Source organism: Heterodontus francisci, chromosome 11, assembly GCF_036365525.1.
Source record: "Heterodontus francisci isolate sHetFra1 chromosome 11, sHetFra1.hap1, whole genome shotgun sequence".
NCBI classification, from domain to species: Eukaryota; Metazoa; Chordata; class Chondrichthyes; order Heterodontiformes; family Heterodontidae; genus Heterodontus; species Heterodontus francisci.
This window is the reverse complement of record NC_090381.1, coordinates 82866278-82893305: the sequence shown is the minus strand read 5'-3', so window position 1 is coordinate 82893305 and position 27028 is coordinate 82866278.

The window sequence follows — 27028 nt, the reverse complement described above, 5'->3', positions numbered from 1 at the left end:
TTCCCTTTTTTATGCCAAGATGTAGACTACACTGGCAAATCTGTGTTATATTTCCATCTCTAGTATCCCTGAGAAGGTGCAGGAGGGCCTTCCGCCTGATGTGCTGCAGTCCTCATAGTGAAGGCACTCCCTTGATGGTGTTAGATAAGGAATTCCAAGATTCTGACCTAGTAACGATGAAGGATCATTCAGGAACTATAGTAGTCTCGGTGTCATTGTTTGGTTCTTTGCAAAATGACATTTATGTTAGAGAGAAATTCATACTCTAAGAGATTGTACAGCATTTCATGTGTAAGTAGTGATTATAGTCTTTGTTCATATAAAATGTCAGTATTAATTTGGCAAGAGCAATGGATTAGCATATATAATGTTGCTGTATTTAAAATAATTCAGAAAAATGCCCATGGTTGAAGTAGAAAAGCTTCTGAATTATTTGGTGCTGCTTTTATAATTATATGCAAATATTTGGAGCAGTTTCTCTCTTCCTTCCTCCCCACTTATGGAGATGGTGACAATTGTTGGGGAGTGCATTGACAATCCTCTAGTACCATGCCCAAATGGTCAATGTTCCTGTTTAAGACTAGGCAATGGACATCAGTTCGCTATTCAACAGCACAAGACATCACAGCGATCCTGATTCTGTTTTCTGACACCCACATCTCGGGGCGTTTGATAGACAGCAACAATAGGAAATCTGATTTTCAACCGCCCCCTGCCCCTCCCCGCCCCACCAAATTATTTCCCTGGTCCAGGAGCATTAGGACTAACTTTAGCATTTCTACCACCATGTCAACTGAGATGAATTTCCTCCATATGGACCAGAAACGTGTGGCAATTCCAGTCTTGGGACTACACAAGGCAGAACATTTACCCACTGAATCACTACAGAACAGATTTTAATGGAAGGAAATTTGTATATTATTGAAAAGAATTAAATAAAGTTGGTTGAAAACAACAGCACTATGAAATGAAAAATGTAGAGTGTTACAAAGTGTACTTGGGAAAATAATTCATACACTGCCTACGATGTGATGTTGGTTAAATGTATTTTCACGTCTTGAATTAAAGTTTTCTGACCTGCAAAATCCCTCGTGGCAGGATGAGCATGCATTGGTCAAGAAGTGCATATTTGAGTACCTCATCAACGCACTCTAATCCCTCTGATTCCTTCCATTATAGGGTCTTGTTCAGAATATGTCAGTTTTTAGACTGGTTCTTTCAACCCTAATGCTGTGTGTGTACATTTATTTGCTAACCTATTGCAGTAAAAGTGTTATGCCATAATGGAATTTGGAGTTAAGAATAAATAAGATAAATAAGACGAGACTTTACTTGATCAATGGCAGATTGATGAAAATTAAATGCTGGAAAAAAAAAATCAACAGATCCTCTGAATATGAGGAGGTCATTGGCAACAGCATTTTTGAGATCCTAACAGAGCTACATTATCTATGAACCAACAAGCTTTAACTTTGTTGTTAAGGTCCCTCCATATATCTGTCATTATTTTTGAAGACATGTTTAAAAGACGTAACTGATGACTAGGAGTAATAAAAATAATAATTGTTTGCACTTTTTTTGCTATCTTTAGACAAATTGAATCATTTCTGTTCAGAAATGACCAGCACAAAGCCATACTGAGTGTGCTACTTTAATTTAGACTAGGAATTAAAATATTGCATACAGCACAAAGAAACCCATATGAAGGTAGGCAACATCATTGAAAGCTAATGATTTTGTAAGCGTGAGAAGGAGCCCAGCTTTTCAAGATAGTTCTCTGCACAGCAAAACATGCCAGCTAATGCCTATCTGAGCCTATTTGACAATTACCACTTGCAAACGTAATTAAAGGATAATTTATGAGTACTGAGAGAGCATTATGGGAAAGAGTAAATAGGTGCTTATCGGAACACTGAATGAAGTTAATCTGCTTCAGTGACAATTCTCATCTCTTATCAGAGCTGTTAACTGTTTCTGTTTGTTTAGTTTTTTTATTCAGGTTTGTTAGTTATTTCTGTATGTTCATTCTTCTCTGCTTTTCTGTAGTTCATAGGTTTATCACTAAAATAATAAATGCTTATTTCAGTATTAATATTTTAATGGTTTTATGTTCAAATCCTTGTGGTTTGCCAGCTATCAAGTCATGTAAAGTAACTACTTAATTTTGCTTGCTGAATTTTTTTTTAATTCATACTTTCAAAACAGAAAATTGTTGAAGGTTATTTTGCTGTAACACCATAGAAATTATCCCTATATTATGAGAAAGAATTGGGTACATATGAATAATTTTGATAAATGTAGGAGTGTTTACAATTAATTGATATGGTTGTCTTTAAAATCACATGCTGTACAATAATCTGAATGCTATAGTGAAAGAATAGAGAATATTGAGACTAGTATTTATTACATTATCCTTCAGTTGTAACATATTTTACAGGATAGGTTGGATTAAACCTTACGTTGCTGCTTCAAATTCTGATCCACAGGGTCACCCCGTGAGGTGGCCTATTCACCATGAACAACAGACCTGTTGTAGTTTTGAATTTTGCACTGATCTAATAAAATTAATTTTTGATTATTGCAATGCATTACAGTTGTGCCAGGACTGAGATGTGATGATTGTCTGAAGAATACTTTATATATTGAAATTAACTACATTTGATAAAGTAGGATAATTTTTGATTTGCATCTATTTCTCTGCATTTTAGTTTTAATTAAAATTGAATAAATTATTCATTATATTTAGTTGTTCCTCACCAAGCTGTGCTTAATATAAGTTTAATCAAGCTAAATGCTTTTTATAACATTAAAGGCAATTCAGAATTAGAATTTTGATAATATTATGGGTATGAAATTCAAAGAAAAGAGTTTATGAATAAGCAAAATATGTTTTTTTGTGTCATTCCGAACATGTGGAGGAAATATCCTCCAGGAAATGAGGCAAATATACTTGGTAAAACACATAAGTAACTTAAGTATTGTGACTGGAAATGAGAACAATGCAATCCTCCAGGCAATTTTGCAATATGACAGATTATAGTGTCAGAGTATATTTTCCATTTACACCTACTTTTTTCTTGATGTGCTTAAGTGGAATGAAAGGGCATATCTATTGGAGTAACATATCCAATGTGTAGAACTTCTAATAACCATAACTGTCTATTATGGATAGGTAAACATAAAAGAAAGATAAACTAATGTAATTTTGTTGTTTCATTTTATATAACTGAATACCAGTTAATTACATTATTATATCAGAGAAATAGAAATAAAAATCTCTGCATCATTCGGAAAACTTCTATGCTAACCATTCTTTTGGGCAGTATTTTAGATCTTTGTATTTGTACAAACTCCTGTCATTAGTTTAATCCACATTATGCTAGCTAAAGATGATGTGTGCAATGTCCTGCAGTTTGTATTTGTCAATTAACACAGCGCAAAACAAGCCCTTTGATTTGATGCATTTTGAAGTTTCTTTGGTGTATGGTAAATTATAGTCAGAAATATCAATAAAATGTAGTAGTGAAATTAGATACTTTCATTTTAACAGGGATAGCACTGAGTTGGCTTTTACAGCAGCATTTAGTATTTTTAGATTTGTGATAGTTAATGCTGTATGTCTGACATTTACTCCCAAAAGCACATGTAATGTGTTCAATAAACCCATTCTGAAAGAAAGCAATAATTCCCCAACATTGAAACAATGGGCTGAATGAATACCCGGATAATATCTTTTAAGACTTAAATAAAATGAGTATATGTATTCATGAATTCAGGATTGATGAATATTCACAGTGTTTGAAATAGTGGCATTTTTATTATTTTTTGATTGTTCATTTCATATTAATTGAGAAGTTTATTAAATTACATATATTTTGAAGTATTAAAATGTTTTTAATTTTAAATCAACAACAGTACACATTTATATAGTGCCCCTCACATCAAAGAACCTCTTGGAACTCTTAACAAGGTGGTGAGCTGAACAATGAGAAGGACACAAAGAAATTTCGAACGCGGGAGGAAGACTGATGGCATGGTCAAAAAATAAAGGGTTTTTAGGAGCCTTTAAAAGACAGGGATGTAGGTAGCATGGTGAATTAGTTCAGGGAGAGAATGCTGGAGAGCAAGTTCGCAATAACAGTCTGGCTTCTGATGGTGGAGCAAGGAGCAAACAGTATTTGAAAGAAATGGAAGATGCAAGCTGGAATATTTGGCTGGAGATGATTTTCCAGTTAGGCTGGGCCATGGAAGTGGTGGAATTTGCAGATGAGGATAAGAATCTTTTAAATCCTTTACCTGGAGCATAGAGAGTTTGGCAAGGAATATAATCATCCTTCTAATCTCATTTTGCATCCATTCTTGCCTAGTTATTCTACATCGATTTCACCATTTATATGAAAAGCGTAAAAATTATCCCTTGAAAATAAGGGCATCACTGATAATAAATTGGTGCAATTTTTAAATTGAAATAAACAAATTATTTTGTATATAAGACTTACCTATGATATTACTAATGAAATTAAAAAAGAACATGTCCTGTTACTCAAGCCTACCACTAATACAAATGATAAGAGCAAAATGGTTTTGATTAAAAGAAATTACTGACATTGGAACATCTGAAACAGTGATTGATTTGAAAGCAGCGGATTCATTTCTGTCTTTTTAAACCTGGTACTCTTCAAAGATTATTTAGCATAATGGAGCCCATCACAGTGTTCAGAAATGTTAGTACTTCCATTAAATTTTTCTGCTACTTTTTATTTTTATATTATAATAAAAAGGCATGAAAGATATTATCTTACTAAAGGACCGCAATTGTAGAGATGATTTGATTGAACAAAAGACAAGCTTTTTAAGTTCAAGTGTGTATTTACAGAAGGCTATCATTTGAAGCAATTAATGCAGTCCCAAGGCAGGAGATGATCACGTACAAATAGTTTTGGTACTGGACCTTAAACGATAGTTGTCATCCTTAGGTATGCAATGGATCTTTGGATTATATATCTCTTTGATACTTGCAGAGTTTAACCTTGCACTTTACAGAATTATCACTGAACTCAGAAAAGTTGGTTAAAATGTAGAGAGATAATCAGTTGTCAGAAATGTTTTACTTCTAAAAGCAACTAGGGAGATGCAAAGCCTCAAATTAACTGAAGGAACTCAAATAAAGCATGTTCTGGGCTGCTTAATGGGGCCACATCTCATCCAAATTCTACAAGACAAGGCATCTTCAGAAAATTCAGCGTATTTCAGCCTATATTATGCAATAGATTGACTTAGCTTTTGTTTTGCATATCCTAGTACAGGCTTGACACATCTAGTATTGTTGATGTAGTTTAAGACATGGAAACCAGAAGACCTAGTTTAATCATACAAAGTCTTAGTTGTGCAGAATGTTAAACTAAAAACAAATATTTTTATTTTTCTGGGTAATGCTATTTAAATTTAACCAGGTTTCTCCCCTCCACTTATTGTTGGACTGCAGTTTCACAGGTGGTCACTTTCTGGCAATCTGCCCAATTGGCCATTATTCATGTATGAGCTTTGACAGTGAGTATTAGGTCATTCACCTGCAATTTAGTCTGATCCTGTTCACATTTGACATTCACAGGCATATTTTCAACCAGGGTTTCTGGATAGTGGTCAAAGGCTAGAACTCTGGTTGAATTTCCCCTCCCTAATCCAGGAGCACTGTGCTAGCTAAGGTCATCTGCCTCAGCACAGATCGAAAGTACAATCCTCCTGGTCTGTATAGTTGAGCTATTCATTGGGAGAGCCATGTATGGTATCAATAAAGCAAATAAATCCAGATAAAAACAAAATACTGAAATACTGAAGACAAATACTGAAAAATGTTGATCAATGTATAAAAGATTAATATTTCAGATGTCATGCTTCATCAGGACTAACAGTTAACCAGGACAATTAATGGATTTGTGACTGGTTCATTTAGCATATATTTGTAAGCTCATTATTCATAAAATAATAGATACTTAAGTGCCTTTCTTTCTTAAATATCTGATTTTTAAAAATGTAAAATGCAATATTGTATAGCAAATTACAAAATCTGCACCACTGGTGAGGAAGTCTTATGTTGTTTGCTTCAGAAAGTTGCATATCATTTAATTTTTTTAATGTGGGTTTTATATAATGAGTGTAAGAGATGGCTTCTAAACAAGTAGGAGAATGGTGACAGTAGCGTTTATGTGTAAGTTCTGGCCACTATATTGTTTACAATGAACCTTTTGAATATACTGGAAAATCATTATGGTAACATTTCCACAAATAGTCATACAACAAAGCTCAAGAACACAGCTCTCATGACATTGTATTGAGAGAAAATTACATACAAATATGAACATCATTTTGTTAATTTACAAAGTTAATTTGGGTGTTCTTTTGTGGCCACAATTTAATGGTGTGACTAAAAGCTGCGAGCAGACCTTTCCTCCTTGGTATGAGAAGAGCATAGTAGTTGGCTGCTTGAAAATTTCAGGTGGCGATGCATCGATTAGCTCAAATCAAGCTAGTGAAATGAAGTAGAATGGTTTTGCATTTCTAATGCATTATAATTTTATTTTTAAGCTATTGTAAGTGCCTAATTATAAGTTAACGGCAACAGTTAAGAACAGTAACACACACAGAGTTGTCAGCATATATTTAACACCTGCAGGAATGAAGATGAAGCGTGTGACAAGCACAAAGGTAGGAACCACCCCTCTGCCGCTGCTGTGAACACTGCCGACAAATGCTGTACTTAGTTAAATACTTGCTATGCAGGGTAGTCAAATTAGTCTTTAATGAAACTTGGGCATACGAGTGTCCAAAACACTTATCTAATGATAACTAGAGGCTTTGGGCTGACAGTTCTGCCTAAACTGCTGCTGGGTTGCTGTTAATTGTCAGGTTTGCACCAGATGGACCAAGGAACTCCTGTAAAACCACCTACATCGTTTACTGTGACCCATTCCATGTTACATACTTTGCAATTGCCTTTAGACAGGTTGGGTTCCTCATGTTTATATATTTTTTCATCTATTTATAAATAAAACCAAAACAGATGTGGATATAAATTTGAGGCCTTCTTTAGTGTTTTTAACTGGATTGCTATCTTGGGAAGTGACCTCAGTTTCCATGCTGTATGTTATTCAAATCAAATTCAAATAATTGCTTTGTCTTTATGAAATAGTATTTTGAAAAATGGTTATAACTATTGAATTTACCTCAACAAAGTGTAGGAATATCCTAAAAATTGTTAGTACTACATATACAAACCTGTAGGTTTTGATCAAAAAACACATTTTTCAGCTGAATAACCTGTGTGATATTTTATAGCAGCAGAGAGTATTGTCTCAATTTTTAAAAATTGTGCCTTAAGCAGCTTCAGGTTTAGTTACAAAAGCATTTTGTAGGTCAAATTGAATAACCACCCAGCTTGTCTATTCTGCTGCTAATAATGTATGATTACATTCTAAAATGGCTAAATGAGAACAGACAGCTCACTAATGCTGCTTCCGTGCATCAGCATGTGGCAGTTTATTGCCTGCAGCTAATGTTAACACTGTATAGGTTTCTTGTTTAACCTTTAGCCTGCCATACAAATAATATGTAGAGTAAACGTATGTTCCCTGTTTTTCATCAATTCAGTCATTTTTCATTACTTGAATAATTTTGACATAATGCATTGTAAACTGCATGACAACATGATTTGTGGTGCCAATGCTACGTATGAACATGTATTGTTCTTGCAAGGTTAAAGGTTAATTCTGTGGAATTGATGAATTTGTAGAGGTTCACACACTGCTATGTTCTGGATTGGGAGCTGGAAGCTGTATATTTTACACCCCAGCGTGAGTTCCAAAGGTTAGAAAGCACTTCAGCTCAGTCCCAGTGGAGCTGTCAATGTAACAGGGGTCTCTGTTTCAAGTAATCAATGGCAATGTTAACAGAACATTCAAAACCATCTGCTAGAAGCACAGCATTTACTCTATCAAATCCTAATATTTGCGGAAGGCTGATCCCAGGGCCCATGAGACCTGGAATCAGGGGTTTCCCTCAGACCCTTAGGCAGTCTGGCAGCGCATGTTGCAAAGATACAGTTGATGAACTGCTTTGATTAAAATGAAGGAAGCATGCACGATCTAACATGATTCAACTGGGCATAGAAATTGAATTGTAAACCAGCTTGCTGTAAACTGTACAATAGAGACTGAATCTCTGATCAATTTAACTAAACTGCCACCTGTCTTAAGCAGTCTTCCCCCTCCTCCAGAACCAACAGGTTCTTGATATAATGAAACAGGAGTTATATAACATTATAGCCATTTTCTAAGATAACCACAGTCATAAATAAAAATAACAGGTTGGCAATATAAATAAATTGTATCCACACCTGAGTTTGAGCAGTTGGCAATGAGACTGTCACTGCCTGAAGTTCTGTTGTGCTTGGATATAAGCCACATATTACCCATCATGCTGAAAATCGAGAGTAGATCAATCAGCATCTATAAAGAGAAAAGACAGGTTATGACATTTTGAATGTGCACCCATCATCAACAGAAATAGTCATGAAGAGAAGAACAGAGTGCAAAACCCTGCCCCAGAACTTCTTCAAACTGGCTTTCTTAGAAATGGCAGCAGACCATTCAGTACAATAAAAGGGAAAAACTTTTGATTGTATCTGTCACCTGTAATCAGCAATATGCAGCCAGGCAACTTTAGGTCCACTTCAAACATTTGCTCTACTAATTTTTTCTAAGTTTTCAAGTGACTTTTCAGTTTTGCACAATTGCATTTTGCACAATATAACTTAGTTCTCTGTGCCTCAATTTTCTTTCTTCTTCTTTCTTTGGTCTCCTTGTCTCGAGAGACAGTGGGTAAGCGCCTAGAGGTGTCAGTGGTTTGTGAAGCAGCGCCTGGAGTCGCTATAAAGCCCAATTTTATAAAGGCCTCAATTTTGATTACAAATAATCTCCACCTTTTCTTGAAGATTTTACCAGGGGAATTTGGGCAGTCAGTTTTCTCCTCCATCAGTGAAAGATACTCCATTTAGCAGTTCAGTCTAGAGCTGGTTAAATTCAGCCAATTGAGACAAGTGAACTTAAATAACAAGCAGCAATGGGATTCAAATTTGTGACCTCTGGCCTGCTTAGTGTTTCCTCCAGCATCATCACTGAGATTGGGAACCATTTATAATGGCAAAAACCAACATCTTATGGATAGCTGACTACCCTGGGCTGTCCTTTTTGATGAATTATCAGTTGGAAAATAAACTCTCAAATATTAAACATACATGAGCAGTTATTGAACGTCGAATATAATCCTACCATTTAAAAATCTGCAAACCTGGCCTGAAAGTTAAATCAACGGAGTTCTTGTCTATGTTTGATCTGAAGGTACAGCCGATCATGATTTTGAATGGAGCAAATTAAGAGTGTGTTGCCTTAATTAAATTGCAATACACCGAATAAAAATAGCTACTTTTATATATCCAATGCTTGTGACAAGAAGCATAATTGTTATCCTCTTTTATATTGAAACAGAAATTAGGCAGATTCACACATAGAATTTTTGAAAAACATGTTTTCTTGCAATCCTAGAGAAGCCATTGATATTTTATCCACATTCCAATCTGTCTTTTGGGGACTTCACTTGTGTTTGAATCATTCAGGGACAGCATCAATGAAAATCATTTTGCATGCAGTAGGGAGAGGGTGGGGGGTTTTATTGACCCAAACACCAATGCTATCTGCTGAGCCTGGGATTGTGGACTTGGAGCTAATGTACCACTCCATTAAGGTTCCTTAAAAATACAATGGGGAGAATTTTATGCTCTCCCCCAAGGCGGGTTTGGAGGCATGGAGAGCATAAAATCGGGTGGGATGGTGGGGGGAGGGGTGTTCCCGCCACCATCCGGCCTCTGCCAAAATTTATTCTGGGGTGGGAAGGCCTGTTAACGACCTTCCTGCCCTGCCACCAACTGAGGCCCTTAATTTGGCAACCCAATTAAGGGCCTCTTCCCTCCACAGCCGCAATTAGCCTTGTGGCAGGTGGCCCTATTGCTGAATGAGGGACCCAGGCCTTGACCTACCCGAGGCCTGGTTCCAGCGACAGTCCTGGGCCTCCGGCAGGTGTACTTGGAGTAGCAGCCACTGCCTCTGATTGGCTGGCAACCTTGCAAGGGCGGGACTTTTGGCACCAAGGTCCTTGATCCGGTGGAAGGTCCGCTGCTGTCCAGTTAAGTGCCTTATTGGTACTAAATTTGCGGGCTTTCCGTAGAAGAGCACGCTGGGTCCTCAGCATTGGGTTCTCTAGCTGCCAAGATCCCTGCTGCCAGGATAAAATTCCATCCAATATTTTTCACTGAACTGTTTACTCAGTTGCATTGCACTGATTGGTTGTTCAAGGGAAGAGAACAATGTAATAATCTGAGTAATGAGAATTTGTTACTTCAATGTAACACTGAGGAGACAGTTGAAAGGCTGCACAAACTGCTGGGGCACTAACTAGTCTAAAAGTTGAAATAAAAACAGAAAATGCTGAAATACTCAGCATGTCTGGTAGCATCCTTGGAGAGACAGAAATTCACAGTCCTGAAGTGATGGGCTGAATATTACCAACCCTTTGGGAATAGGCTGGGAGGCAGGAAGGCTGGGAAAATGCCACAGGAAGGCATTGGGGGTTGGGGGGTGCCTGATGTCTTAATGCTATCATGCCATTTTGTCAGCGGTGGGAAAGCTGGCAGATCAGCCACCTGCCAGGGAACCAATTGAACCACTCACGTGACCAATTAAGGATCACTTCTCACCTCCACATGTCGGGAGGGGCCACCGCTGTGTGGGGCCACCATCCTGCGAAACCTGGTGGCCTCCCAGCGTGTCTGGGAGGGGAGCCATCCTTTAGGGGCACTCCATGGCCTCAGGAGCAGGACTTCTGCCACCTGAGAAAAATTCCAGCCGTTAACTCTGTTTCTCACACCACAAATGCTGCTGGACCTGCTGAGTATTTCCAGTATTGAGTATATGAGTATTTTCTATTTTTATTTCAGCTTTCCAGCATCCACAGTACTTTTCTTTTGCATTAGTGGTCCAAAAGCTGTACTTGATTCTCTGTATTTTACTCTTTTTGATTGAATCCTCCTAGTTATTCATTTTATATTGATATTGAGGTAGTTAATATTGTGCTAATAATTAATAATAATTAATATCACACTTCAGGAAAAATGTGAAGGAGATTTAATAAAAGTATTCAAAATCGTGAGGGGTCTGGAGATGGGGAGAAACTGTTCTCAGTCATGAAAGGATCAAGAATGAGAGGACACTGATTTAAAGTAATTGGCAAAAGAAGCAAAAGTGACATGAAGAAAAACTTTTTCACGCAGCGAATGGTTAAGGTCTGGAATGAACTCCCTGAGAGTGTAGTGGAGGCAGGCTCAATGAGGCTTTCAAAAGGGAATTAGACTGTTATTTGAAAAGGAAGAATGTGCAGGGTTACGGAGAGAAGGTGGGGGAATGCATTGGGTGAATTACTCATTCAGAGAGCTGGTGCAGACATGATGGGCCGAATGACCTCCTTCTGCACTGTAACAATTCTGTGTTTCTGTGTTGCCGTTTCTTTCATGTTCCATGCAATGAGCAAGACTCCTCAATACCGGGATTAAAATATCAAAACCACTGGGGTTTCAAGGATTTTGTTTTCCATACTCAGCACATTTCCCTGATTTATATCTCATGACCCTTGACCCTGATTTATCTCTCAATCTGAATGAAATGTTTTACTTAACACTTGAAGAGCAATTTTGAACTATACTATCATAAACTAATCAATTCTGGGAGGTGTATTTTATTCATATTTTTCAAATGTAGTGCTAAATGCTTTTGTCAAATTTATTGGCTAATATACTGTAGTAAATATGTTGGTGCACTAAAGCCTTTAAATCAGAGGTAATAGGGTTAATTATTATCTAAAAATTGCTCTGTGGTTTCCAGTCTGGTAGCTTTGATTGTTTCTCTGGGGGAACCCAACCCAGATGGCATTGCCTGTAGGCTTTGACCTGAGGAGGGAGGGCCTGTGGGAAGAGGGACAAGGTGCATCTCATAAGACTAATTAATTTACTATTATAGCACCTGTTCCAGAAAAGATAGGGCTGTGGAGAAAAATGATCCCCAAGCACAGCAGTTGGCTCACTAGTAAATGGGTTTGAGCTGATTACATTAAGCTGATGCTTTGATCATCTAAAGGCGTTAAAATGGAAATATATGTGTGCTGCGGCTGTCAACCTCAGTGAGAGTGTAGTGAGGACACACAGGGTATCTTCCATTGTATCTGTTCAAGAAATAAAAAATAAAATTTATCGAATTTATGTACAGGAGAAATTGTTTGCAGTGTTTTATGTCTGATAAAATTAGCACTAATCCTTTAGGGCATTTAAGTGGAAATGAATGGAGTGAAAGTGAGAACAGATTAGCATATTCTGAATCCATTTGCAAGCAGTATATGTATACAAAAGGATTTGCTTTCAGTAGTTATTATTCCATCGTGAAAGCTTAATTTCACAATTTTGCCCTAATTTCACTTGAAGTGGGGCTCTGATATTTTGTGTAAACATTGTTGAATCGATTAAAAAAACCTTCCTCAAGGACTGAACAACGAGTGTGCCTACATGCATTGCTCCAAGTTAATGTTTAACTGAGTTTATTCATGCAGGTTTAGTTAATCTGTGTTTACCAGATGTGAGATCTCCAAATTTTTATATAGGATTAGAAAAACAGACTGTTTTAAAGTAAGATTTTAAGATTTTTGAACAGGTAATGCTTAGGTTACTTGGCATTTTAACACAAGAATTTTGAATTATTGGGCTGACCCAGTGTGCGCGTGAGTCAGTGGATTAGATTTTTGGGGCTTCTTGAAGTCAGGAACGGAGGTGGGGGTTGTGGGATGGGGTGGTCCCATGAAAATGCTGGTGCCGGGCAGCATGCCAATTTCAAAGTGCCACTCCCAACACTGGCAATAATTACAAGGGCAGGGGCTGGGTGGGACAGGAATCTTGCTGCCCTTCCAATTCAGAGCAGTTAGACTCATTAAAAAGCTCATTAAGAGCTTGTTGAAGGGGAAGGGTGGAATATTTAAAGGGGCGAGCAGGTTTTAGAAGCTGTCAGTTTCTGCACAGCTGAGGGAAGGTGTGTACACAGTGGGGAGCCATTCAAAGCTGCCTCAGGATATCACCCCAGCCCCATAAGAGGGTCAACAGAACAAAGGGGGACTTAGCACTTGATAAGTAGATGCTCTTGGTGCTTTGCAGATGGCAAGGAGAGCAAGCACTCAGAGCTTGGGCATCAAATGGAGTCATGATCTCCTCCTAGCATTGTGGGGGCAGAACAGTAGGGGGATAGGCTGTCAATCACAATAGGATGGCCACCTGTCTAAAAGGAAGACTGCAGCTGGCAATAGGGGCACAACCTTTGGTTTTTGGGTCCACTGGTGATGAAGGACAACAACCTCTGCAGGAAGGGTGGAACCCCAGGCAGGAGGGCACAGGAGAGGGGGCAGGAAGGCACGGAGGCCATATCTTTAACACAGGATCTATCGATCTATGCTGCAGACGAAGCTACCTGGAAATGACTGCGACCCAGTGCCATAGGAGACTGCGACTTTCCAGGCAGATGGTCATTGATATCTGTGCCCTTGTCACTGAAGACCTTGCACTTCGCAGCAGTGGTTGCCTACCCCTGTCAGTAGCCCTCTAAGTCTCTTAGGCCTTAAACTTCTTTGCTTCTGGATCCTTCCAAGGATCAGCTGCAGATTTTTGTGGCATGTTGCAAACAGCTACATTCCATTGCATCTCACTAGTCAATGATACCCTCTTTGACTTGATTGAAACATATAAGATCCTGAGGAGTCTTGACAGGGTGGATGTGGAAAGGATGTTTCCCCTTGTGGGAAAATCTAGAACTAGGGATCACTGTTTAAAAATAAGGGGTCGCCCATTTAAGACAGAGATGAGGAGAAATATTTTCTCTCAGAGGGCCCTGAGTCTTTGGAATTCTCTTCCTCAAAAGGCAGTGGAAGCAGAGTCTTTGAATATTTTTAAGGCAGAGGTAGATAGATTCTTGATAAGCAATGGGGTGGAAGGTTATTGGGGATAGGTGGAAATGTGGAGTAATCAGTTCAGTCATGAACTTATTGAATGGCGAAGCAGGCTCAAAGGGCTGAGTGGCCTACTCCTGTCCCTAATTCGTATGTTCGTATGTTGACAGAGCTGGACAGCACATTCATTTGACGATGAATACTGTCTCACAGGGACAAAGGGCATTGGGTTTTGCTTCCATTGCTGGATTCCCAAAGTGCAGGGCATCATTGATTTGTACCCATGTGGCCATCAAAGCGCCCAGTGAGATCCATCAACAGTAAGGGCTTCCACTCCTTCAACATCCAACTGGTCTGCGACCAAAACAAGACCTTCCGCCATGTGTGGACTCGCTTTCCTGGCAGCTGTCATGAATCCTTCATCCTCCAGCAGTCCAGGCTGCCTCAGATCTTCACTCCTAGGGGACAAGGGAAATCCCTTGAAGAGATGGCTACTATCCTCTCTACGGGAGCCCCAGACAGAAGCACAAAGGTGATACAACCAATGCCACCCTTTCAGCAGAGCAACCATTCAACAAGCAGCCTGGTTTCTGAAGATGTGTTTCAAAAGGACTAGTAAGGTGGTGGCCTTCAACATCCTGCTGCAAGGGGCTCAGTCATTGTAGCGGTCTGCTGCACTCTCTGTTATAAGACCGTAGAGACAGGTGTGGTGAGTCCCTGGAAGGAGAGAATTCATTGGGGGAGGAGCAGGAGGTAAGAGAGGAGGAGGAATTGGAGGCGGAGGGAAATGATGCTGAAAACAGAAGTGCCCCTGCTGCACAAAAAGGTGGCGTCCTCATGCCACCCTCTGGGAAGAGGACCACCCTCCTCCTCCCTTCTCCCTCACAACCTCTAGCATTAGAGCCAGGTTGGCATCGATGCCACGAGGGTCTGCTCTGCCTCGGGTTCCAGGCCTCCGGCTGAATGAGCTGCTGACTGCTGGACGTCACCTAGCTCTACAGCTGATCCCTGGGATGACCTGGTTGCATAGAAATTCAACACCATGGTGACCTTGACGGCTGCAGGTAAGGTACTGGCATGGGGGCCTCAAGGCCTCAGGTCATTGTGGATCAGAGCACGCACGTCTGAGGCCATCTGCCTGGATAGACTTAGCCTCCTAAGGCACGAGCACTCTGTCATTTGTGGGTAACTGACTCTCGGGCAATAGACCCAATGTCTATGAGTATCAGCTCCTTTCCCTTGCAGCCCCCTGCTGTGCTCCTCTGCCTCCTGCTAGCCAGAAGGTTACATCTGCTGAAGCTCATCTGGGCTGTTCTGTCCAATGTCAGAGTAGCCTGTTCCCATCTGACCTCCCTCAGCTGGGCTTTGTGCATTCACCAGGCCTTCCCCTGCCAACTCAGGTGCCCAAGTGATGCCAGTGGGCTTACGTCCCTCTCCTTATTGAGTGACTCAGTAGTCAGTGTGTGAGTTACTCAGTGTTTAGCTTGTGAGTGACGCAGTGTTCAGTGTGTATGACTCAGTGTTCAATGTGAGTGGCTCAGTGTCAAGTGTGTGAGTGGCTCAGTGTCAAGTGTGTGAATTGTCCAGTGTTTAGTGTGAGTGAAATTATGGCTTTGAAAAGGGAATTGGATAAGCACCTGAAGGTAAAAAATTGGCAGGGTTACGAAGAAAGGGCTGGAGAGTGAGACTAGCTGAATTGCTCTTCACTGCAGAGAGCCACTGCAGAATCAATGGGCCAAATGGCCTCCTTCTGTGCTGTAACCATTCTATGATTCTATGAAACCAAAAATAAATGTGATTTTTTTTATTATATCCCAGAAAATAATGTGAAGTTTTCATTTTGCCGAGGACTATTTTTATTAACTGTAAAGGTGATCTGTGTTAAAGGCAATTCTGAAAATGCTTTGAAGTTTACGGAGTAACTTTAATTCAGAAAACACATTCTGCTATCATCATGCCTCATTGCTTGTAATGTTAACAGAGTTCTCTGCATGGAAACCATTCTCTGGACAGTTTTTACAATATGGAAAGCTATTACATGAAATGTTACAAATGCATATTAATAAAACTACAGGGGCAAGAAGGTTCACTAAAAGTAAATAATAATCCTTGAAAATCTATAATTACTTTTTAAATAGTGTCAGGCAAGCCCCCCACCTGCCAGGACTGAGGCACACATGATTTCGCCACATGAACATTAAAACTTAAAATTGCAAGCCCCTGACTGGAAAAACATTTGCATAGTAACCAACAGCGTTTGAACAATGGGGACCCAGTCATTGCTTCCCCAATACACAGATGAAGTGGTCAGACCAGTTTTAGTCACATGACTAGCTGGCTGTTGAGATTTGAACTTCCAACAAGAGATTTGAACTCAGAAAAAACTGTGTGCTCATGGAGTGAAAGCACTCTTCTCCTGGACTGAGAACACCTCTTTCCTGTCTGCTGCCATCTCTTTCTCATGGAACTGAAGAACCATTGAAGACACATAAACTCTAAGAGAAAAACGTCTCCTATGTGAACAAGGTTTAAGAAGAATACTGGACCCCAACGAAAAGTAAGAGCTGTCTACAATCAAAAACTCTATGATGAACTGGAAACACAGAAACAGTAACAAGAAGCCCCCTTTTTAGAGACTGCCTCAAACCTCTCCATTTTATTTTTCTTCTCTTTTGTGTCCCCATTTGCATGTGTGTATCGCGTGTGCATGCTAGCGTGGGCGCGTTGTATATCGTAGGCGTGAACCGTATTAGAGTTTAAGTTTAAGTAAGTTTAATAAATTTCACTCTTCTTTAAACCTAAGAAGGCCTGTTTATGCTCATTTCTTTGCCTTATAATTGGAAAGCTGTGAACAAGGATTCACAAAGGGGGAGCTCAAAACACAGTGTGTTTAAAATTAAATCCTGCTACAATAAGACCAGGTGAAGACAGCAAACGACACCTTTCTCACCTGGTCATAACAATAGAATAACTCTTCGCCATCACAAATACTCTGTGATGATAAACTCACATTTATTGTGAATCAGTGGCACAGTGATTGCAACTTTGTGTGAATGATGAGAAGCTTTGTAATACCATGAGATTTCTGAGAGAAGACCCAAAGTTTTAGTTGTCAGACCTATCTGCTACTGCAAAGCAGGAGATTCACAGAAGGATAATATAAGCATCAACTGTAGATTTTTGCTGGTATACAGCCTTGTAGATCACAAGCAAATGATTCATTTTTTGAGGTGGTAAATGAGGTGCAACAGTTGGCTTCAGTGTCTCCAATTTAAGGGGGAGAAAAAAACATCCTGGTTGCTTCTCTTGTGATCCCTGCTGGATAATGTATTTGCAAAGAATTGTGGCAAGGAGGGGATTGAGTTTAGACATGATGGGCAGAATTTTACTGGCCCCTGGGTGGTGGGAATGGAAGCAGGGGGGTCGTGGTGGGGTGGGGGGGGTGGTTGGTACAATGTCTCACCGATGCATTCCCACCCCCTGGGAAGTTACACAGTGGCGGGAACGGCAGTAGCTCGACTGCCCTCTGAATGGTAGAGGCAGGTAGCCTATTTGAGTGATTAATGGCCCAATTACGGACCATTTTCCTGGGCCACTGGCATTTTGTCAGTGGCAGAGATCCCCCCTGTTGTGTGGGGAGGCTACCCAGCTGTATGGAAGTGGTTTCCCAGCAGCTTCTCCGGGGGCTATTGGAGCCAGAGGCTTCATGGGCCAAGGAGGGGGCTTCCAACAGCAAATGATGCCCTGGCAACCCCATTGCTGCTACTGGAAGTGTTTCCCCCTCTGTTCTCTGGGCCCTGCCTGCTTGGCCCATTTAAAAAGTTATTTTATGCTCATCCTTCTGAGGGTGCCTCAAAATGGATTCTCCTTCTGTCTCCCCTCTGATTGGGCTGGCAGTGCAGAAGACCCACCTGCTGTCCTTAATTGGCCTCCTGCCCACCTGTCAGTTCTTAATTTCCTCTTCCTGGCAATATTTATTTATATTTAGAGATACAGCACTGAAACAGGCCCTTTAGCCCACTGAGTCTGTGCTAACCAACAACCACCCATTTATACTTCTTTTGGGCCTCCTTATCTCGAGAGACAATGGATACGCGCCTGGAGGTGGTCAGTGGTTTGTGAAGCAGCGCCTGGAGTGGCTATAAAGGCCAATTCTGGAGTGACAGGCTCTTCCACAGGTGCTGCAGAGAAATTTGTTTGTTGGGGCTGTTGCACAGTTGGCTCTCCCCTTGCGCCTCTGTCTTTTTTCCTGCCAACTACTAAGTCTCTTCGACTCGCCACAATTTAGCCCTGTCAGCTCTGGCGAATGCTGGCAACTGACTCCCACGACTTGTGATCAATGTCACACGATTTCATGTCGCGTTTGCAGACGTCTTTATAACGGAGACATGGACGGCCGGTGGGTCTGATACCAGTGGCGAGCTCGCTGTACAATGTGTCTTTGGGGATCCTGCCATCTTCCATGCGGCTCACATGGCCAAGCCATCTCATGGGTAAGGTACCCATTTATACTAATCCTACATTAATCCCATATTCCTACCACATCCCCACCACCTATCTACACTAGGGGCAATTTACAATGGCCAATTTACCTATCAACCTGCAAGTCTTTGGCTGTGGGAGGAAACCAGAGCACCCAGCAGAAACCCATGCAGTCACAGGGAGAACTTGCAAACTCCGCACAGGCAGTACCCAGAACTGAACCCGGGTCGCTGGAGCTGTTAGGCTGCGGTGCTAACCACTGTGCCACTCCAAATATTGCAGGGGAAATCTTGCCTTTCGCCCGAGTGTGCCTGGCACCTGAAAACCACCTTGACAGGACCTCCACCACTTTGGTCAAATCTCTCCCAATACCCTCATTAGCAAAAAGCTCGCTGCTTCTAATTGTTAAGGCATATGAAAAGTGGCCACTTGGAAGAGAATATCAGAGGGATCCTGATGCCTATGCTCAATCTTAATGAAGCACTGTCCTTACCAGAAGGAGGGAAAGGGAGGAGATTGCCAATAAACACTCTTATTATGGACTAAGGTTAGTTGCGTAAATGAGAAACAAATTCTTGTCTGCAATTTGTTTACTTGTCTCAAAGTTGACATATGTACAGACAGGCTAAGGTTTGGTTTAGTGGTTCATTTGTTGTGGAACAAAGTCCTGGGCCAGATTTCAATGATGGCCCCATCCACAGGCCTCTCACAAATGGATCCAAACCTACCACCCAATTGGCCTCATAGCAGGTGAGCCACCTACTACCTTCCCCACAGCTGGTCAAATAGCAGCAGGGGTAGGTAGGTGATGGGCAGGGCATTCCACCCCCCCCCCACCCCACCCCCCACCCGCCCGCCGTGTCTTAGCCTGCTCCCGGGGTGGGTAGAGAGATGTAAAGTTCCGGCCTAACTTACTGCACTACTAAAGACAGGTTTTGAAATATATCTCCCACATGCTATGTAAAAGATTGTGAATTGTGAATGCTTATGCTAGCTCCAAGTCTACCAATAGGCCTATTTATGTAAAGATACAAAAGAGTATGTTCCAATGAAGCTCAACGCAAGCTCGGGGAACAACATCTCATCTTTCGACTGGGCACTTTACAGCCTTCTGAACATAACATTGAGTTCAACAATTTTAGATCATAATCTCTGCTCCCAATTTGTTTTGTGCTTTTTTTGCTGTTTGTTTCTTTTCTCTTGTTTCTTTCTTCATCCCTTTACTTTGTGTTTGGAAGACTGTTATCCTGCCATTCACACCTCATCTAGACACATCTTTTGTTTCTTTACTCATCGCATGGTTTTGTACCATGAAACCTTTTGTCATTTTATCTCTCCTGCCACCACCCTGTCACGGACCTTTTTGTTCTTCTTCCCACCTGCCTCACTTTCACTTGCTAAAAACCTATTACATTTCTAACTTTTCTCAGTTCTGTTGAAAGGGCACAAACCTGAAAAGTTAACTGTTTCTCTCTCCACAGATGTTGCCAGACCTGTTGAGTGTTTCCAGCATTTTCTGTTTTTATATTATAAAATTTAGTGCTGTGATAATGCAGAGAGGATTATTCACTATTATAGCCATCTAATGCTAAGTGACATCACTCAACACCTTATGAAAATGAGCTGCTGAATAACATGACTGGATTAGTTGACATAAAATAGACAATATCAGGAGTTGCCTACTGGTGAAACATATTTGTACGTAGAGCACCAGATTAAGTAGCTGTGCATTTGACCTTCGGGAGCAACGCTTTTTGTTCTGCAGCATATTATTTTGTATTCATTGTATTGAGAAGACCAAGTCAATGTGAAAGATTACCAAGGAAATTGTCTGCACCTTTTTATGCTCTAAAGGCAGCAAGCTGTCGTCAGTTGCAGATGTTTATCTCTTTAGGTGATTGAAACTGATCTACTCAAGGCTCGCAAGTATAAAGGGAGCCAAAAAAGTTAGTTAGAAGAAAGCTCAACTTACGTTACTCTATTGACAAATTTCTTCCTTTTTTTTCTTTTGGGCCTCCTTATCTCGAGAGACAATGGATACGCGCCTGGAGGTGGTCAGTGGTTTGTGAAGCAGCGCCTGGAGTGGCTATAAAGGCCAATTCTGGAGTGACAGGCTCTTCCACAGGTGCTGCAGAGAAATTTGTTTGTTGGGGCTGTTGCACAGTTGGCTCTCCCCTTGCGCCTCTGTCTTTTTTCCTGCCAACTACTAAGTCTCTTCGACTCGCCACAATTTAGCCCTGTCTTTATGGCTGCCCGCCAGCTCTGGCGAATGCTGGCAACTGACTCCCACGACTTGTGATCAATGTCACACGATTTCATGTCGCGTTTGCAGACGTCTTTATAACGGAGACATGGACGGCCGGTGGGTCTGATACCAGTGGCGAGCTCGCTGTACAATGTGTCTTTGGGGATCCTGCCATCTTCCATGCGGCTCACATGGCCAAGCCATCTCAAGCGCCGCTGACTCAGTAGTGTGTATAAGCTGGGGGTGTTGGCCGCTTCAAGGACTTCTGTGTTGGAGATATAGTCCTGCCACCTGATGCCAAGTATTCTCCGAAGGCAGCGAAGATGGAATGAATTGAGACGTCGCTCTTGGCTGGCATACGTTGTCCAGGCCTCGCTGCCGTAGAGCAAGGTACTGAGGACACAGGCCTGATACACTCGGACTTTTGTGTGTGACAAATTTAATGTTCTACTAAATTTGCAGCTAACTGATGGTGGAATACTTGTAGCCCTTTTAAGAGCTTGTAGAGAAAATCCATCTCTAGTTATTGGATGTGGGACTGTCCATGACAAAGCTAACTGGTACAATTGATGAGAATTGCCTACTTCACACCAACGTCTTCCCTCTAAGATTGGAGGAATGTGGCTTGGTTGTCTGCCTCTACAAGAATATGACTGGAGCAGCACTGTAGGAGTACTAGTGCTAAAGTCAGACTTCTGTTTTTATGTCAGGAATACAGGAGTTTCTTCAGATGCATTTTAACAATGTATATAAGTCCATCAATATTATGGAATATGAGTAGGGAAACTTCACACACCACAGCTTGACTTACTAAGAGTGTTATTGTTATTGCCAAAAACTGTCTCCCATACTTGCCATAATTGGCAAATATAAAGTTAGTCATGACTTGCTGATCAGTATTGCCAATCCACATTATTTCTGATACCGGTCTCACCTGTTGGCATACAATTTGGTCAAGTGATAGCAACTTACAGTAACTACCAGAATCTAATTCATGAAACATTGGGCAGAACCTTTACCAAAACAACCCGCTTGCAAGATGGGTGATAGGTTTGGACCCATTTGTGAGAGAAGCAAGCGTTACAATGGTTGTTTAACTCAGTCACAGCATTAGCATCCCGCTTCCGACCTGATGACGACTGCACCTATCAATGGAGGATTCCAATTTCAAGGGACCCCAGCAGGGGTCAGAATGCTGTATCCTAGGTTGGTTCCTGAGGCTTCTGCAAACAAAAGAATGGAAGCACAACATGTAAGGCTGGAGCCACATACCTGTCCTCTGACTGTACCCTAGAGGTCCTGCTGCGGGTTGCGAGGGCCCATAGAAAATTGTTGTTCCCCCCAGACGGGAGGAAGAGGCCAGCCTCATAAACCAACGAGGCATGGCTGGAAGTGGCAGACGAAGTGATCAGCTGGAGTTGGTCCCTCAAACCTGGATACAGTGCTGCAAGTGGTTCAATGACCTTATGAGGGCAGGAAAGGTGGGTGGCATCCCACTTTGAAGTGCCAACCTCACACTCTGACTTACCCAGCATTCTTCTGCACATCACTCCTCAAACCAACACACCTAGCAACTCCACTCATTCCTCTCTCTCAAGGTATCTTTTCATATCCCCATCTGAACAGCCAACACTGACATTCACCCTCTCCTTAGTGCCACCTCACACCCATCCTTCACGGTTCTCCACAAATGTTGTCTTTCCAACCTCTCAACACAATCCAATTCTCACACTTGTAACTCTCAGCTTTCTTGCCTTGCAGGAGAACGGCATGCAGAAGACAAGGGAGAGACAGAGATGGGGGTGGCCTTCCAGCGATAGCCATCCTGACAGCTGTGGAGGATGAGGCATTGGAGATTGGCAGAGTGGTGGTGTGCATGGCCATTGGCAATGGAGAACTGGAGGTCTCCCAGATAACTGGCAACAGAATTATAAATTACACTGCACTTGACAAATAACAGTCACTAATGTTGCTTTTACTGTCACCACTAACTGAAATGTGAACATCTGCACAATGGTGACTTTGAACTCTTTCCTCATGTCAGTTTTAATTAATATCTTTCAATTCCCACAGCTTCTTCAAGTGTAATACAGGAGCCATAGCAGGAAGAGGCCGAGGTGTATGTATCTGCACTACTGCAGTCTGAGGAAGCATCGTCATACGACTCATGCGCATCCTCCATGAGTGCAGATACACACATCTTGGTCGGAACTTCAAGGGAGATAGCTAGGTTGTCAAATGGTGAGGCACACATTACAAATGAGCAGAAGTAGGTGCTGGAGACAGAGACAGAAGTGGGGAGTCCCCGTTGGAGTGTGTAGGATATTCCAAGCTCTGCTCAGCTGGATGCAGGTGCTGACCCTTGGGGGTCATTAACGAAGAGGACTATTCTGGAGCAGCAACAGAAAATATGTGAGGTTCTGTCAGCATTTCAAGAGATACTGCACGCCCTTGGAGAGAGATTGGAGGAGTCTGTCTCAAACGTGTGCCGTGATGTCTCAGGCCTTTTTGCTGATATTCACTTCCATGAAAAAAGTGGCCACTTGCAGGGAATATCGGATGTGGCATGCAACCAAGTGCATGCTGGTTGACCAATGGCCTGTACACTCAGTCTCCCCGTTAAGTACAGCAAAGTGCTCTCCAACTCTTAGGAACATAGGAGCAGTAATAGGCCATTTAGACCATCGAACTTGCTCCTTTTTAAAAATTCATTCATGGGATGTGGGCGTTGCTGGCCAGGCCAGCATTTATTGCCCATCCCTAATTGCTCTTGAGAATGTGGTGGTGAGCTGCCTTCTTGAACCGCTGCAGTCCATGTGAGGTAGGTACACCCACAATACTGACAGGAAGGGAGTTCCAGGATTTTGACCCAGCGACAGTAAAGGAATGGTGATATAGTTCCAAATCAGGATGGTGTGTGACTTGGAGGGGAACTTGCAGGTGGTGGTGTTCCCATGCATTTTCTGCCCTTGTCCTTCTAGTTGGTAGAGGCCATCGGTTTGGAAGCTACTGTCTAAGGAACCTTGGCGCGTTGCTGCAGTGCATCTTGTAGATGGTACACATTGCTGCCACCATTCGTCGGTAGTGGAGGTAGTGAATGCTTGTGGAAGGGGTGCCAATCAAGCGGGCTGCTTTGTCCTGGATGGTGTCAAGCTTCTTAACTGTTGTTGGAGCTGCACCCATCCAGGCAAATAGAGAGTATTCCATCATACTCCTGACTTGTGCCTTGTAGATGGGGACAGGTTTTGGGGAGTCAGGAAGTGAGTTACTCGCCGCAAGATTCCTGGCCTCTGACCTTCTCTTGTAGCCACGGTATTTAGATGGCTACTCCAGTTCAGTTTCTGTTCAATGGTAGTCCCTAGGATGTTGATAATGGGGGATTTAGCGATGGTAATGCCATTGAATGTCAAGGGAAGATGGTTAGATTCTCTGTTGTTAGAGATGGTCATTGCCTTGCACTTGTGTGGCGTGAATGTTACTTGCCACTTATCAGCCCAAGCCTGGATATTGTCCAAGTCTTGCTGCATTTCTACACGGACTGCTTCAGGATCTGAGGAGTCGTGAATGGTGCTGAACATTATGTATTCATCAATGAACATCCCCACTTCTGACCTTATGAATAAAGGAAGGTCATTGATGAAGCAGCTGAAGATGGTTGGGCCTAGGACACTACCCTGCGGAACTCCTGCAGTGATATCCTGTCTAACAAAGAAGTGTCGGTGGGCCATGAGAAGGAAGATGGAGAACGGGACATGAAAATGGGGATGCTGCTTAAGATGCTCCTGCTTCTCATCCCTTGTGCCCTCACTGCGCGCTCCCCCCCAACCCTGCCCCAGTCAGAGCCCCAAAATGTGCTTCCTTCCCCAGTGACCGAGTCTTCAAAGGTGCAGGTGGGGAAGTCTTTGGCAGGGTCCTCATGGTTCCCAAAACCCAGAGGACATCCAGCACAGGCATCTCAGCTGTCAGAGCAGGGGGACGAGCAGCCGGGATGTAGCCCTGCTGAAGTCACAGGGGTGGCACCACGTAGAAGTAACAGGAAAAGGAAAAGAATGACTCTTTAGTTGCACAAGGGGATTCACTTGGGTGATAATAAAAATATTGTTCTGGTATTGTATTACGAAGTGTAAATGAATCACTCACTTTATTTCAAGTCTCCATTGTCCAGTCATCTCCACTTTTGCCTCACACCTTCCAAATGGATGTTAGCCTCCAGAAGAATGGTGTGACTAGAGTGGAAGACAAGTAGGTGATGTGAATGAGATGAAGGGATTTCTGCTGCTTGATTGCCACATGTATGTAGTCAATGATTCCCTGTACATGTGGGCTTCCAGCTACTGCATCAAAAGCGAGAGTCCTCTGGTTCTGACTGTCCTGGTCAGCAGCAAGGTGGCAGTCCTGGCAAACATGGCATTGGTTACCTGCAGAGATCTTCCAGATGTCACCAGCAGATCCCTAGGAGAAGCTGAAGGTGAAGAAATTCAGTTCTGTGGTGACCTTGAGGGTCATTGTCAATGTCTACTCACCTGGCCCACTTGGAAGAAGGTCTTGTTCCAGGAGGCTCCAGATGTCAGCAATGACTTGTTGTGAAAACCTGAGTCTGCTGAGGCACTGTTGCTCAGTCATGTACAGAAAACTGATTCTCTGTATGTATGCCCTGTGTTGGGGGTATTGGCTCCTTCAAGTTGGAGCTCTGTGTCCATCCTCTCTGTCCTGTGGAGTGGCATTTGGCTGAGAAGCTTTTGTTGGTGTTGCTGCTGCTGCTCCTCTTGATCGGAGACCAAAGGTAGAGCTGCATAAGCTGCTCCCATGCTGCAGTGAAGGCTGACAGCAGGGAAGTGCAGATCAAGGTGAATAAAGTCCAAGATAGAAAAAACCTTCCAAAATGTTGGAAAACACCTGTGAAGCAGTGAAAGCATGTACTCAGTACAGCACAAGCTTGCAGATAGGCAAGGAAGCAGCTATGCTGTTTCAGTCTTTAAAGACTTTACAGCCTGTCAAGTTCACAGAACAATGAATCCACACTGTGCTCTTGTCTTGTTGAACCTGGCAAGTTTCACACAGCTTGGGAAACCCTTGCGCTGGCTACTAAAATCAGAATTCAGGTTTAAACTCTAAAGTAATTGCTTCTTAGCATACTTAAAATAGAGACCCGATATCTCCACAGAGTTTCTGAATATGCCCCGATGGAAGTCAAAAGTGAGCGGAATCATGTTGGGTTTCTGACACGCCAGCAGTTTTTGGGGATTCATTTGCCTACTCACTTAACCTATCTGTATTCCTTTGTAGCCTCCTTATGTCCTCTTCACAAGTTATTTTCCTACCTATCTTTGTATCACCAGCAAATTTAACAACCATACCTTCGATCCCTTCATTTAAGTCATTTATATAAATTGTAAAAAGTTGAGGCCCCAGCACAGATCCCTGTGGCACACCACTCGTTACATCTTGCCAACCAGAAAATGACCCATTTGTGCCTACTCTCTTTTTCCTGTTAGCTAATCAATCTTCTATCCATGCCAATATGTTACCCCCTACACTTTTTGGATTCTGGAACATGGGTGACCCTGTTACGGCTGGCATTTTTTGCCCATTCCTAGTTGTCCTGTGGGCATTAAGAGTCAACCACATAGGATAAGGTTTTGGGTTGGGACCCTGACGTTGGGGTCAAATGGGAATCACAACCCTGCACTGCGTGAGGAACAATCACCTGGCAGTGATTTCCCCGAATTGGTCAATTAGTGGCCAGAGGGCGGGCTTGCCATCCAATTAAGGACAGCAGGTGGGCTGTTGAAACTATAAAGCCAATAGGAGGCCCTCCAGCTCGAAAGAAACAGCAACCTGCCTTTTCAGGTGAGAAAGAGAGAGGGTGCCTCCATCTTGAGGCACCCTCTCTCCAACATTTTAAAGTGTTAAATTAAAAAATGCCCTCAGCAGCTGGGCTGCCATTGTGGCCGCCGCCATGGCCAGGCTGGGAGGGGAGCGCCTCAAAATCTGCCTGGAGTGCTGATCTCCGATCGGCCGCCGAGACACTGCCTCCAGGCAACTGGCCTAGTCCTCGATGCCTTGGGCTGCCCAGAGCCAACTGGAAAATTCCAGTCAGCCTCTGACAATAGGCCTATAAACACCCTTAATTGGCTGCCCACTACTTATGGGCGGGTCGTTCTGCTGACCCCATCCCACCTCCAGGAAAATGGCCTGGGGTGGGATGGTGCCGAC